This window comes from Emydura macquarii, unplaced genomic scaffold, assembly GCF_026122565.2.
Source record: "Emydura macquarii macquarii isolate MOO-44397 ecotype Brisbane River unplaced genomic scaffold, CSIRO-AGI_Emac_v2 contig_480, whole genome shotgun sequence".
Lineage (NCBI taxonomy): Eukaryota > Metazoa > Chordata > Testudines > Chelidae > Emydura > Emydura macquarii.
Genome location: NW_027130617.1, coordinates 16327341 through 16342335, shown reverse-complemented (window position 1 = coordinate 16342335; position 14995 = coordinate 16327341).

Below are 14995 nucleotides of genomic sequence, written 5' to 3'. Positions count from 1 at the left end.
TATCGGCACTGGCATGGCACGGTCTAAATCAGAGGAGACAATCTTCTGTTCTCAGGGTTCCCAACAATTCTTAGACAGCCCTGCCTCACTGCTGTTCACCATAGTCTGTGTGTGGATGCACATGCATTTTTACATTGCTGAGTTCCTCTATAATACAGCAAAAGCAGCATATCCAGCAGAGCTGCCTAAAGAAAGGCCAGCCTTCCATGCATAGAACCGCCTAGTGGTTACTAGGAATGGTTCAGACTGGATTTGTTATTGCTCACCATGCAGGGTTTGGGTGGGGAAGCCATGATGATCCACAGTTGACAAGGGTGTAGAATTAAGAATTCAGCAGTGACAGTCCATACATGTCCATATTATGTTGTTGTCATAGTTCAAACCCCCATATAGAAAACACAGAGCATATACATGGACTCCAACTTCCCTACACCCAGCCAGGGGCAAAGTGGAGGTGGGGGGAGGATAAACATAACTGGGTAGTTAGATGTTCCTGGTTGTCAAGGGAGACAAAGTGCCAGCAATTGGAATAATCAGGAAAAAACCATACCAAAAGTACCTTATATGTTATTTATGAAGCTCCCTGTCTCCTGAGGAGTTTGGCATGAATGGGTCACTTCTTCAGATATTACATGAAACGATGAAGGAAACATCATGAAATACTTTAACCCCTTTTGTTTTGCCAGTGCCCTGGGCCTCTGTAGAAGCTGCCCTCTGCTACACAACTTCTCTTGCAAAATCTTGAAAAAATTATTTTAGATTGGGTATTTCCCAAACAATCATAAAACCATAGAATATTAGGATTGGAAGGGACCTCTGGAGGTCATCTAGTCCAACCCCTGCTCAAAGCAGGACCAACCCCAACTAAATCATCTCAACCACACCTTACAAACATCTAAGGATGAAGATTCTACCACCTCCCTAGGTAACCCATTCCAGCGCTTCACCGCTCTCCTAGTGAAAAAGATTTCCTAATATCCAATGTAGACCTTCCCCACAGCAATTTGAGACCATTGCTCCTTGTTCTGTCATCTGTCACCACTGAGAACAGCCTAGAGGAGACTCAAAGAGCTTGGCTTGTTTAGCCGAGCCAATAGAAGGCTGAGGGAAGATTGCTCTCTATAAATACATCAGAGGGATAAATACCAGGGAAGAAGACAAGTTATTTAAGTTCAGCACCAATGTGGACACAAGAACAAATGGATATAAACTGGCCCTCAGGAAGTTTAGGCTTGAAATTAGACAAAGGGCAGTGAAGTTCTGGAACTTCTAACCATCAGGGAAGTGAAGTTTTGGAACAGCCTTCCAAGGGGAACAGTGGGGGCAAGAAACCTAGCTGACTTCAAGACTGAGCTTGATAAGTTTATGGAGTGGATAGTATGATGGGACAGCCTAGTTTGGCAATTGACTTATCTTTGACTACTAGCGGTAAATATGCCAATGGCCTGTGCTGGGATGTTAGATGGGGTGGTTTCTGAGTTACTACAGAGAATTCTTTCGGGTGTCTGGGTGGTGAGTCTTGTCCACATGCTCAGAGTTTAACTGATCACCATATTTGGGGTTGGGAAGGAATTTCCCCCCAGGGCAGATTGGCATAGGCCCTGGGTTTTTTTCACCTTTTTCTGCAGCATGGGGCATGGGTCACTTGCTGGTAGATTCTCTGTATCTTGAAGGCTTTAAATCATTATTTGAGGACTTCAGTAACTCAGTCTTGGATAGGGGTCTATTACAGGAGTGAGTGGGTGAAGTTCTGTAGCCTGTGTAGTGCAGGAGGTCAGACTAGATGATCCTAATGATCCTTTCTGACCTTATAGACTATAAATGTATGAGCTCCATCCTTCCTGGAACCCCCCTTCAGGTAGCTGAAGGCCGCTATCAAATCCCCCTCCCTCACTCTTCTCCTCTGCAGAGTAAACAAGCCTAGTTCCCTCAGCCTCTCCTCATAGGTCATGTGCTCTAGCCCCCCCAATTTCGTTGCCCTCCACTGGACCCTCTCCAATTTATCCACATCCTTCCTGTAGTTGGGGGATCAAAACTGGACACCAATACAATTGGTGACCTCACCAATGCCAAACAGAGGGGAATAATCACTTCCCTCAGTCTGCTGGCAATGCTCCTACTAATGCAGCCCAATATGCCATTAGCCTTTTTGGCAATAAGGGCACACTGATGGCTCATATCCAGCTTCTTGTCCACAGTGGCAGACATCTTGTCTAGGCCTCCTTCTGGATTTTTTAATCAAAAAGAAGCTTGCCATTGTGGCTGCGTCCCCATTTGGCATCAGCACAGTTTAAGGTGTGTGTTTTTTAGTTATGAGGAGAAAAGTGTGGTACCTGGTGGCAGATGAGGATGGCTGGTGGTGGATTTTCCAAGAGCATTCAGGAGTTTACTCTGCGTGGTCCAAAAAAGGCTTTTCAAGAAGGCAACAACTTTCCTCACTTTGGCTTGGAAGAGAGGTATGCATCATGTCAGCCTCAGATAGTGACTGAAAAGGAAATACTGTACAATAACATTTATAGAAAAATTTCACTTTTAGAGGATAATGTTCCATAACGGTTACCAAGGTTATCAATGCAAAAATTGGGACATAACGTATTGTTCATTTTATGTCTAGAGAATGTCTCTATTTTTCATTTGACTAGGACTTCTGAGAAACTGAAGTATAGACAGCTTCCAAATAATCTACTCAAGATTTCACAGAAGACCCAGGGCATGCTGGGAGTACTTATTAAGTTCTGTTACACATCAAGGAAGCATTGCTCTGAGCAAGATCAGTGTAAGGGCCTGAAAGTGGTAGACTGGAATAACTGGCACTCCAGTGATATAACCAAAAAGCAGGGATAAGAAGAGAATCTGGGGGAAACAGGATTGGAGATGGGGGAGGATGGCTTGGAACAGTTCCTCCATTGGAAATAAAACCTGGTTTACTGTAACCTCTATATGGTGAAGGAAGGACTGCTAAGGTAGTGAGAAGGGTGAGACAAAACTATGTGATGCATGCAACAAGCTGCATTTCAACTTTGACATTTTAGCTTTTCTCTTATGCCTAAGTTTTACTTTTGTGGGTGGAAATCTTCACACAGACCTGAACTGAGAACAGAAACCGAGAGCTTATTATTTTTTATTACATGAATTGTGATGATATTATCAGGATTAGGCCTCATTGCGCTAGGTTCAGTGCAAACACATAGTTAGATAAAGTCAATACCTATAACTAGGTGTGCTGGCTCTTTAAAAAAAGCATGATCCTCTCCTATGTTTAACTGAGAAGAGGGTTATTCTGAGGGCTATAGTTCCCACCATCCTCAATCATCAATATCATCTGCACATTTAGGCCACTACTGACTTAAATGGGACAGCTTGCATGCTTAAAGTTACATATGTGCTTAAGTTCTTTGATCGACTGGGACCTTAGGGGACCAGATTCTGCTCTCTTACTCATGCTGAGTAGTACCTTGCACTGGAGTAGTCTCACTGAAATTGGTGCCGCTACTCATGTATAAGATACTGCTCACTATTTGTATTACTGTAACATCCAGTGACTCCTACTGGATGAGGGCCCCATTATGCTACATGGTATACAAACACACAGTTTGTCTCTGCACTGAAGAACTTACAGTCTAAATCATAGGGTTAGAAGGGACCACAAGGGTCATCAAATGGAAAGAAAACAATCATGTGGGTGGGAAAGAATCATGTGGGTGGGAAAGAAAACAATCACAGAGAGGTGAAGCAATTTATCCAAGGTCACAAAAAAAATTAATGGCTGAGCCAGAATAAAATCAAGGTATTCTGAGTCCCAGTCCAGTGCCCTAGCCACTAAATTAATAGATTTTAAGATCTGGAAGAATCATTATGATCTAGTCTGACCCTGCTAAATAACAGGAAGGTCTCATGCATCACTAGACCACAGTTACCTTTGGTACATCCAGAAATGCTGCAAATGTGGGCATCTCCATATTTCAGCTTTTAGTTTTGATCAAAATTTGGAAACAGAGAGAGAGACATAAAATTGCAATATAAGGAAAACCTTAAATAAGGATCACTTTGGCTCAAGTAAGTCCTCTCATCTAAATCACTTCCCCATCCCGAATCAGAGCATTAAATATTAGTTAGCTGTGTGATGTTATTCTTCATTCTAAACACTTATAGAATCATAGAATCATAGAATATTAGAGTTGGAAGGGACCTCAGGAGGTCATCTAGTCCAACCCCCTGCTCAAAAAACCCAACATAATGGCAGCCACAATTAAACAGGTGAATAAATGGTTGGTAGTGGCAAGAAATGTTACGTAGTGCTGAAAATGGTTTTGTAAAACACCACCTGAGACCAAAAGAGAAAAACGGATAGTCCAGCCATTCTGGACTTTGACAAGAACAAACAGGTTTTGGGGTGTTTTTTTTTTTTGTTCCCCTTGAACTTTCGGGCAACGGTCTGTAAATAAAAATTGCCAGGGAAATGTCTGCCTCCAAATGATTCTCCCTCTGCGACACAGAATAACGAGCCTGATGTGCTCTACAGAAACAGAATAACAAGCTGGCTTATTTGGAATCCAGTCTGATTATACATTGATAGACAGTATTCTTCAAAAGCATTTTGTGCCAAAATAATGCACAGTTGTTAGAGGCTTGTTTTTGTCCTTCCTCTATAAAATGGGTAAATTACACCACAGCCCTGTCTCTTTAACTGGTTCTGCTCCAAAGGGATGTAGCCCAGTGTTTCATAAATGTAAATAAATATACAGCATGTAAGTTTTATGTTTTTTTCTTAAGTTCAAACTCCATGAGACATTGACACTCTGGTGATATGTTTAAAGCATGATATATTCTTTTTAAAGTCTGTGATTGATAGACTTTGACTTGGGGATAATGGGAGTAGAAGAACTGTGAGGCCCTCAGTGCTGTTGATGAACTGTGGCAGTGAGCACTGCTTCCTGTATTGGTGCCTCTTTCTCCCATTTAAACAGTATTTGTCTAAAATAAAAGATTACAATTAAATTAGAGTATTTCTGTACCTATGTTTGCCTTACTTCATTCTGATTCAGATCATTTTTCCCACCGATATTTGCTCAGGCTCAATTCAAAATAAGACTCAGCCTTCTAGTGAGAAAAAGCTCATGTCTTGCAATTGAGGGAAGCATCGCCTAGGAAGTGTTGTCTAGTGTTGAAGAAATTTCTACTTCATTGGCAGACAAAGAGTAAGCCATGAAAAGCCACCCCTGACTTGTTTCCCCTCCTCTTTTGGGCAATGGATATCAGGCACTATATTCTAATTTCTCTACATAAAAAGAAGGGTACGGATTGGACTGTAGGAAAGCCGTTTTCCTCCTCCTCATTGATGGGGAGGATGTGGACATCAAATCACCCCCTTTTTCTCTTTCAGCAGGGAAGAGCCAACTCAAAGTGAAAGAAGAAGACGCATTTAGGTGTTAGTAAGGGGATGGTTAGACAGGAATACTATGCAGGGAGAGGACACGCGTGGGGAGGGAATCTCACAAGAGCATATATATAGATGGTGGGAGGGTCCTGCAAAGCCATTCTGTATTTTGCCAATGAGTGATGGTAGTGGTTGTTTTCCCACCTGGCCTATCAATACCCATGTGGTTGCTGGTACGTTGATATCTGATCAGATAACTATTGGTTACCATTGAAATCAATAGGAGTTCTTCCAGTGACTTCAATCAGAGCAAGATCAAGGCTCATTTGCCAAAATGGTGCTTTTTGGTAGACAATGACCTTTCAATCTGGAGGACAAAGATGGGCAAACTACCTACTCAAGAGCAAAGAGTGATTAAGGATAATTTATTATCTACTCATTTAAAAATATTTTATACCCAAGCACAAAAGAAATTATTATTTTATGTACTGTAAAGGCTCTACCCTTTATAAAAAGAAAACATTAACTAAAGTCTGTGATGGATACTACAGATTTGAAGTACAGGAAAAAAAGAGGTTGTATGCCTAAGAAGACAGGATTTCACCCCTATTCAGTAATTGAATAATACCTCACTGAAAACTGAAACTTCAGGAATTAAAAATAAGAGGTTACTTTGCAATTTCATGTCTGAACAGAAACTATGAAATATTTCATGTTAAAATTTTATTTTGGTTTGTTTTCAGGGGAATGGGGTAAAATCCTTGGATAAAAGTACATTTTGTGGATTCTGCAGGAAATCTGTACTAACTGATTTCAATGGCCTTGGTCATTGGGGTACTAATTATAACAAGTTTAACAGCTAGAGATATTTTTCTGATCTGTAGTAGAGACAGATTATGCCTCTGGCTGCTCATAATTCTCCCTCTTAATAATAATGAAGCTTACAGTCATATTATCTGCAGCAATCAGAACAGAAATGATTTGGCAGAGCTGATGGAGTGAATTTACATCACATTACAGTTTTTACCCTTGAGTTATTAATTGGTCAGTGCTACGCTCATTTCTATTACTGCTTTTTGTCTCTGACTTACTAATATATGCTGACAGAAGAGAAGACTGATTTCCCCCTAGGGGTTGAAAGGCCAGTATTGGAGTGGAGACCATGACTGCTGGCTGACATTAGCAAGCTATCTGTATAGGAATATTGAAGCATTTGTTTCTACACTCCCAGACACTGCCTTACATAACTACCGCCAACCTAGCTATAAATCTCTATCTTATCTTCTGGTGGCAGTTCACTGATGCTTGCAGTTCTCTTTGTTGCATACACAGGGCAAAACTGTCATGGAGATTCCTTTTGGTCTGTTTTACTGTAATTCTAAGCAAACTTGAGGCAAAACTGCACTATGAACAGAGATGGCCAGAGAAACTTCAATGGAACCATATTTTGGCAGAATATGCAGGTCTGTTCGAGTAAAAATACTTTGCAAAATGGGATCAAATTCACTGGAATTTCATTTCAGAAGAAAACTGGGGGGGGGGGGGAGGGAACGGACTTCTAACAATGTTGAAACAAGACATTTTGATGTTTTCAAACAAAACAATTATATTCTTTTGTTTTGAAATTACTTTTTTAAATTTTTAAGGTTTTGTATGATGCATAAAGCAAAATTAAAAGTCAAAATCTAAATGAATTTTGATCAACCTGAACTATTTTTTTTTCAGATTTTTCCTTCACAGAGAATTTTCAAACATTTGGTATTTGTTCCAATTGGAATGAAGCCAAAATTTTGAAATCTTGAAATCCTTTGTGAATTAGAACATCTGTCCATGGCTCTACTAACGAACATAACAGTTTTACATTAAAGTGTTAGTTATATTTTTAGAAGCAAGGTACATTAGGTACCTGAATTAAACTTGAGTCCAATAAGTTTGCATTTACCAAGATACTTAAAAAACTAGTTGTTTGGGATTTAGGCACTACTATCCCCTGACATGTTCACCAACTTGTATCTTCTCCTCGATTCTTAGTCTTTTCTTGTCTTTGGAGAGGATACCCCTCTGACTAAGACGTTGATTGGATTTAATGTTCTAAATCTTTGCTCTCTCCCCTTAGAGGTTGAGGGTTTTGCTTTCTTTTGGGGGCAGACTGCATGAAAAACCCAATCACAGTAGTTTTCTTAAAAAAAATAAGAGTTATTAAAAATAGAGAGAAAATAGTAGTAAAACAAAAGAAGCTATTTGCATAAGAAATCTAAAGTTCACATATGCAATACTAGAAAAGGCATTCTCAACTGAGTGACAATAAAATGAAAAGAGAAATTTACGTCTCTTGCAATCTGTCCATTTCCTGACCTCTTTTGTCAGCACAGCCTGAAGTAGTTTCTCCCTTCTGTCTTGGTGAAATCTCTCTCTCCTTTCTTTACGTCTTTCAAACCCTAGTCCAGGACTCAGTGATTTTGACATGCCTGGTTTACCAGACTCCCCTACAAATGTGTTTTTCCAGTTGTTCTGGTTTATTATATCAAACAACTCCCTTTTCTATAGTCCTTGGTGGCGGGATCTTCATTTGGTGCTAGTGGCAATATCCATCCTCCCAACCAGGAAGCTATTGTCTGTTGTGAGGAAAAAAGATGTTAGGGATCCTATTAACCCCCTTCCAACGCTTAGCATCTTGATCCAGCAGGTAGCTTCTTGTCTGCTAGATGACCTCTATTACATACCTTTTTGTCTGGGTGAAGAAAAGTGACTTATAGTCTTCCATAAATCATACATAACTTTGCTCCATATTAAATATCACCACTGACAGAGACTAGCCTCTTTGTCACATTCAGTAGGATTGCGTTCTCCACTACACTTTCAAAACATAGTTCTATGAGTTCTGGGCAAAGAGTGGTGTTTTGGTTAAGGCACTGAACTGATACTCAATAGATGTGAGGAAAATCATGGCTCAGCTACAGACTTCCTGTGTGACATTTACTCTCACTCCCTCAGTTTCCCATCTGTAAAATGGGGATAATAATACTTCCCTACCTCACAGATAGTTAAGAGCATAGATTACTTTGTCTGTGAGTGTTCAGATGTTACACTAAAGGAGGCCTGATAAGTTCCAGGATAGATGAGAAGCTCCTATTCTATTATACTGATCTCCTTTGTAAAGTGCTTTGAGATCTAGTGATGGAAGGCACTACACAAGAACTAGGTATTTCTATTTATTATTATTAAAGTCAATGGGAATATCGATTTCTTATACACATCTTTGGAAACTAGAATAACAATACTTAGCTTTCATACAGTACTTTTTCTATCATAGATTTCAAAGTGCTTTACAAAGGAAGGTAGGTATTGTCACAGTTTTTGGGTAACTGCACTTTTGACCCCTTCCATGGTCTGTTCTAGGAAAGCACTCTCAGATCTCTAGCCATCAACTTTCTCTAGGCAGGGATGCATGTCTCTCTTCCCAGACCAGGAGTTTAGGCTTGCAACATCCCTACAATTAACTGTGATTAACTGTGGAAGTCGGACTAACAGAGCCCTTCAGTTTCATTTTTTAGCTCCAGAGACAATGACCAATTTACCAATAACCAACCAGATTTTCCAAAGCAAAGTGCATTTATTTAAGGGCAACAGCACACAGAGAAAACATATAAAACAATACACAGGTCTAAACGCACACTAAATGTAACAGAAGTCTCCCTATAGAGGCCCTGGCATATTCAAGTCTTTCCAACCCTTCAGCAGAATTGCCCCCCCCTGCTTGGACAAAAGGTCAGGTCTATCTGTTGAAACAAAAGGAAGGCCCCTCTGTCAAGATAAATTCAAACTTTATACCAAAACTCTTGCTTTGACTGCCAGCCTCCAAAGGGTAAACCAGGCCCTGCACCTTTCCCAGGAGGTCAAGTCTTTAAAGGCAATGTATCTGCATAAATATCTTTGGGATATTGCATTAATCACCCCTAGTGATTCCAGATTTCACAGGGACCCCTCTATGAGCCATGAATGCATAAATACATAATACTTATTGATACAAAAGTCTAAGAATATTCTATGGGTTCATCATCTGGGCCATCTCAGTATTTGAAGTTTTCTTGCTTTCAAAGGCTGACTTGGGCATACAGATAAGGTTATGTTAAATACAATAATGCTAATAAGTCAGTAGTCTCAAGTTAGGGCTGTGTTCAATCTATCCCAGGTATTGTTAACTTCATGTTACAGATGGGAAAACAGGGGATTTGTCCAAAGTCATGGATTGGTACAAGAATTTCAGTCAAATTCATGTTTTATGTGTTGAGGCTGAGTTATGTGGGCCTTTAATTTGCTAAGTGAATATAGTGACATTTGTATTCATTTGACCCACCCATCAGAAATCAAGATCCTAAACATAGTTTCCTTCTTTCCTGATTTGTAGTGAGTATTCTGAGACCACAAACAAACCTAAAAATCAGGTTAATAAAATATTCCCCACAATTTATGTGAATTTTTCATTAATTTACTCTGGATGAAGTATGGAGGGCACAGTTTTTGAATAAAACATCTGATCTAGTGATTAATCAAATCCCTGTTCTGATGTGAGCAATAATCTATCTGGCACCTGAAGGGTATACAAGGACAAAATTAATACCGGGAACGAAAAAAGTGGTGTTCCCAGTTTAAACGCATCTAAAACTGACTGATTCAGCAGGCAACAAAAAAAGAAAGATTTCTTTCCCTTTAAAAATGGATTAATAAATTAAGGTTACCTTGAAGAGAGATAACATTGGTTGTATGCGATTACTCTATTAATTTAGACAATGTACTCATCTATCTTTTCAACTGATTACATGGAATAGGAAAAACCTTTCTGTGAAGCACAATGTCCCTTCCCTCACTTTAATGCAGAAACTGATCTGGGCCTTGATTTTATTCAATGTATGTCAATGTTAATCTGGAATAACTCCACTGAAGTCAAGGGTGGGACGACAGTGTAAAACAGGTGCAAGAGGAGAATCAGATTAATTCTTTCTCTAACTTTTTTTTTTGTGAACAATACAGAGCATGTTAGATACCTGAATCAAGAGAAATTCTCTGCAAAACTATGCATAGATTTTGTGACAATTTGGGTCAGCTACTGAGTCTTCAGTGATGTCATTTGTCAAATGTTATGATGAGCACTCCATAATGAAAAACATGTCACTACTGTGACTACTTGAGATTTCCCTCATTTTTATCTCTTTAACCTTTAGATTCCCCATGTCATACTTACCCTACTAACAACTGGGGAAGGTTAGAAGCTATTCCCTATGAAGTCAGTCTTCGCTGTATGGCCAATAAAGTATACCTGTGATCAAGTGATGGGGCTCCACCATAATGAATGCAAAAGTGATTTTCTTGAGGCTGCTGGACATAGACTGAGGGCTTGTCGACAGGGTAAGTTAGTGCGCAGCAAGCCTGTGTGAGTGCCTACAGTGCCCTAGCTTGCCGCATACTAACTTGCCATGTGGACCCTGTTACCATGCACAAAAGGTCTGCAGTGTGCTTTGACATACTCCCATTTCAAATAGCAGTACATCAAAGCATACCCTGGCATGTCTAGTGTGCGGTAGCAGGGTTGACACAGAGAGTTAGTGCAGGAAGCTAGTGAACTGTAGATTCACACGCTGGCTTGCCATACGTTAAATCACTGTGTATACAAGTCCTGAGACCCTGTAGTTCTCTTCAGCTCTCCTAGATTGACTCACATGCAGGATTAATTCTAAACCATAGTGTGCAACTAAGCAGGCATGGAAAGGACTAAATGCTTTACAAATAGAGGACCCTCAAACAGAAACCACCAAAGATTAAACCTAGTGTAAATATGATGAAAAAAATATGATTAGCCCATTTTAGTCATAATTACCTTAAAGTCCCATTTATAAATGATTTATAAAGGGTTAATAAATGAGTGGTAGATGTTTTAATAATAGTTAATCAGCAGTACACTAGTTTATCAATGATCTGGAAGAAAACAAAATCATTACTGATAAAGTTAGAAGACACAAAAATTGGGGGAATGGTAAATAATGAAGAGGACAGGTACTGATTCAGAGTGATCTAGAATCAGTGATTTAGTAGTAAATTGAGTCCAAAGCAACCAATATGCATTTTAATATGACAGTGTAAATATATACATCTGGGAACAAATAATGTAGGTCATACTTACAGTAATGGGGAAAACTATCCTGGAAAGCATTGACTCTGTAAAAGGTTTGGGGGTTGTTCTGGATCATCAACTGAACCTGAACTCCCAGTGTAACATTGTGGCCAAAAGGGCTAATGTGATCCTGGGATGCATAAACAGCTGAATCTTGAGTAAGAGTAGATAGGTTATTTTACCTCTGTATTTGGCACTGATGTGACTGCTGCTGGAATACTGTGTCCAGTTCTGATGCCCACAATTCAAGAAGGATGTTGATAAATTGGAGCGGGTTCACAAAAGAGCCACGAGAATGATTAAGGATTAGAAAACATGCCTTACAGTGATAGACTTAAGGAGCTGACTCTATTTAGTCTGACAAAGAGAAGGTTAAGGTGTGACTTGATTACAGTCTATAAGTATCTGCATGGGTAACAAATATTTAATAATGGGATCTTCAATCTAGCACAGAAAGTTATAACATGATCCAATGGCTGGAAGTTGAGGCTAAACAAATGCAGACTGGAAATAAGATGTACATGTTTAATGTAAAAGTAATTAACCATTGGAACTATTTACCAAGTATCATGGTGGATTTTTCATCAATGACAATTTTTAATTTAAGATTGGCTGCTCTAGGAATTATTTTGGGGAATTCTATGTTCTGTGCTATACAGGAGGACAGAGAAGATGATCACAATGGTCTCCTCTGGCCTTGGAATCGATGAATTGTTCTAGATTGTTACAGAAGGCCAACAAGTTAGCAGGTTTCTTATGATTATTGTTTATAATCTGATGGGTTTATAACAATTTATAGCATGTACCACTTGTTTCCATACTTGCTTATCACATCTATAGATTATTTATTGTCATTTAATAAGCTATTATTAAATGAAATCTTAATATAATGGATGACCCACATTTTTCCCCCTATTTTTCCTCTTCTCCCATATACACAGCTATTCCTTCCCCTAATCATGAAACCTTCCTAAACAGATAGTGGGGCTCTCAACTGGGTGAGCCAATATAAAAAATACATTTACACACACCCAATGTACTAATATACAAACCGGCAGTTAAGTGTGCAGTTCACTGATCTTCCATACATGAAAAAAGTGGATTTCTGTGGGTGCAAATGGGAAGCACATATTTTTGCAGCTACACCAATTATGTCCTCTTCCTTTGCAATTTTGCTTCTAAAATCTTTCTAGATAACTAAGGCCTCAAACCAAGAAAGCATTTAAGCATGTCAAGCCAATGGGACCACACACATGCTTAAAATTACTCACATGCTCAAGTAGGGTGACCAGATGTCCCGATTTTATAGGGACCGTCCTGATATTCAGGGCTTTTACTTATATAGGCACCTATTGCCCTGCACCCCCGCTCCAATTTTTCACACTATCTTGTCACCCTATGGTCAAGAGACCTGCTGGATTGGGGCCTTCTAATGGAGTTCACACACTTCTATGCACCCTCTTGTGGCCTGTCGTGGTATTGCAGATTTTGCACTGTACGACCGTTTCCTGCTGAAGGTTGCCCCAGTTTCTCTGACTGGTAATTCAGCCCTTTGGCTGGGTCACCATTTTTAGTTCACCCCTTCCAGGGTCCCAGTTGTCCCAAACTAAAAGTAAAAACATGTCTTTATCTGAAACAAAAAATCCTTCTGCCCTCTCTGGGGCTCTTCCTTTCCCTTTCTTCCCCCCAGCCTGCAGCCCCTCACCCCCCTTGCGGGGCTTAACAGCACTTAGAATGGGTTTGTACGTCCCCTTTTGCAGGGCCAGTAGGGGAACCCACATCACTTCCCTGCTTATTCAGGGTGTCTCCCAGGTCTCCCTGCCTGAAGAGCTTTCCTCACAGCTTCCCTTCCTACTCCGAGTTTGCTGCCTGGCTCTTTCCTTTATGCAGCCATCTTCTGCTCTTTATGGAAGTGCCTGATTCCTCTCAGGTGGGGCTCATTCTGTAAGCAGTTTGCCCTTGTGACTAGAGAATCAAACCACCCCGTTACAGGCCTAACTTAAAAGTTCATATCCAATAAAGCATATAAAAAAAGTTACTCACACTTTCTGTTATTCTGTTCCTCTATTGAAGAATTCATACCTCCCAAGTGATTTTGAAATGGCAAAGTGATATATTATGTTTCTGGTCTAACCAGCTTGGATCTATGCTAATGGAATCCTTGCACTGGTGTCACATGTGAGCAAACCAACTAGGCAATTTGCTTAATCCGTTTTAAAACTTCTATGGAAACTCTGATTTCTGGTTAGCACATCCCAGTGTAAATTCAAACACTATCCCACAGCAGTCATGAAAATAATTCAAGATACCGCTAAAGCTTGGCACATTTCTTATCCCTATCCTATTTTTTCCATCTCAGAGAAACCAGTATGTTAAACTTTGGTTGGAATAGATCCTCTTTTTACTGTTCTAGGTCACTGTTTTTTTCTGAATAGAAGGAAATTTTCAACTTGACACTTTGAGAATAATTACCTTGTAGGTGACCTGCATAGCATTAGTAATTTCTCACTATTCTCATACAGAAGCAGACAGTGAGTGGCAGATTTGCAACATATTTGCTACTGCCAATACAATGAGCAGTGTCCATGAAGTCTAATAGGTTCATCAGTTCAATATGAACTTTATGATAGATTTATCTCAGAAAGGGCAACTAAAATGGCATTGCATTAGAGTCTATCATGATGTCAGTTAATTACTACTTTCGCTATATTAAAATCTTTGGCAGAAGAAATTTCTTTCCATCTTTTTGTAGCAAAGACCAATACTTCATATAGCATTTCTGATATAGTGACACTCCAGCCAACCCTAAACACACAGTTTAAGGCAAAAATAATTTAAACATAATTACTGGAATTTCAAAGTGCTAGAAATGAAGACTGTTCATTTCCTAAATGAAATTATCATTTGCAAGTAGTATAACATAATGGGACAGGATTGTTTAAAATTACTGTATGTCAGCCAAGGGGAAGTGAACATTATTTGTTACTGTCATGGTGAGGGCAAGCTGAAAAGAATTGAGGCTGATGGTTTTTAGATATCAGTGTAGTGGTCATTAGGTCAACAGCTAGTTAATTAAAGGCAGCTCAGAATATAATGTGGGATTTAATCAAAATGTAAGGTGGAAGAAGTTTACAGTTCTTATTAATAGTTGGTTGATAAGAGAGACTGAACCCTCAAATGGCCAAGTACAACAGTATAAATATGCTATTAGACCCCGTTAGGTTGTCTTTGTAGAAAATTTCTGAAGATCTTGTCCTCCCCAGACTTGTATCATGCATCTTGAGATTCAAAAGCATCATGTCTATCCTTCTTCAGGCCGCCATTAACATACAGTATGCTACCTAGTGATAAGAAAATTATGTAGTATAATGAAGCAATGTTCACAGTCAATTCGCCTCAGTATCACTCATTATAAATCTGTGTCCTTGACAAACATAAATTAGTTAATG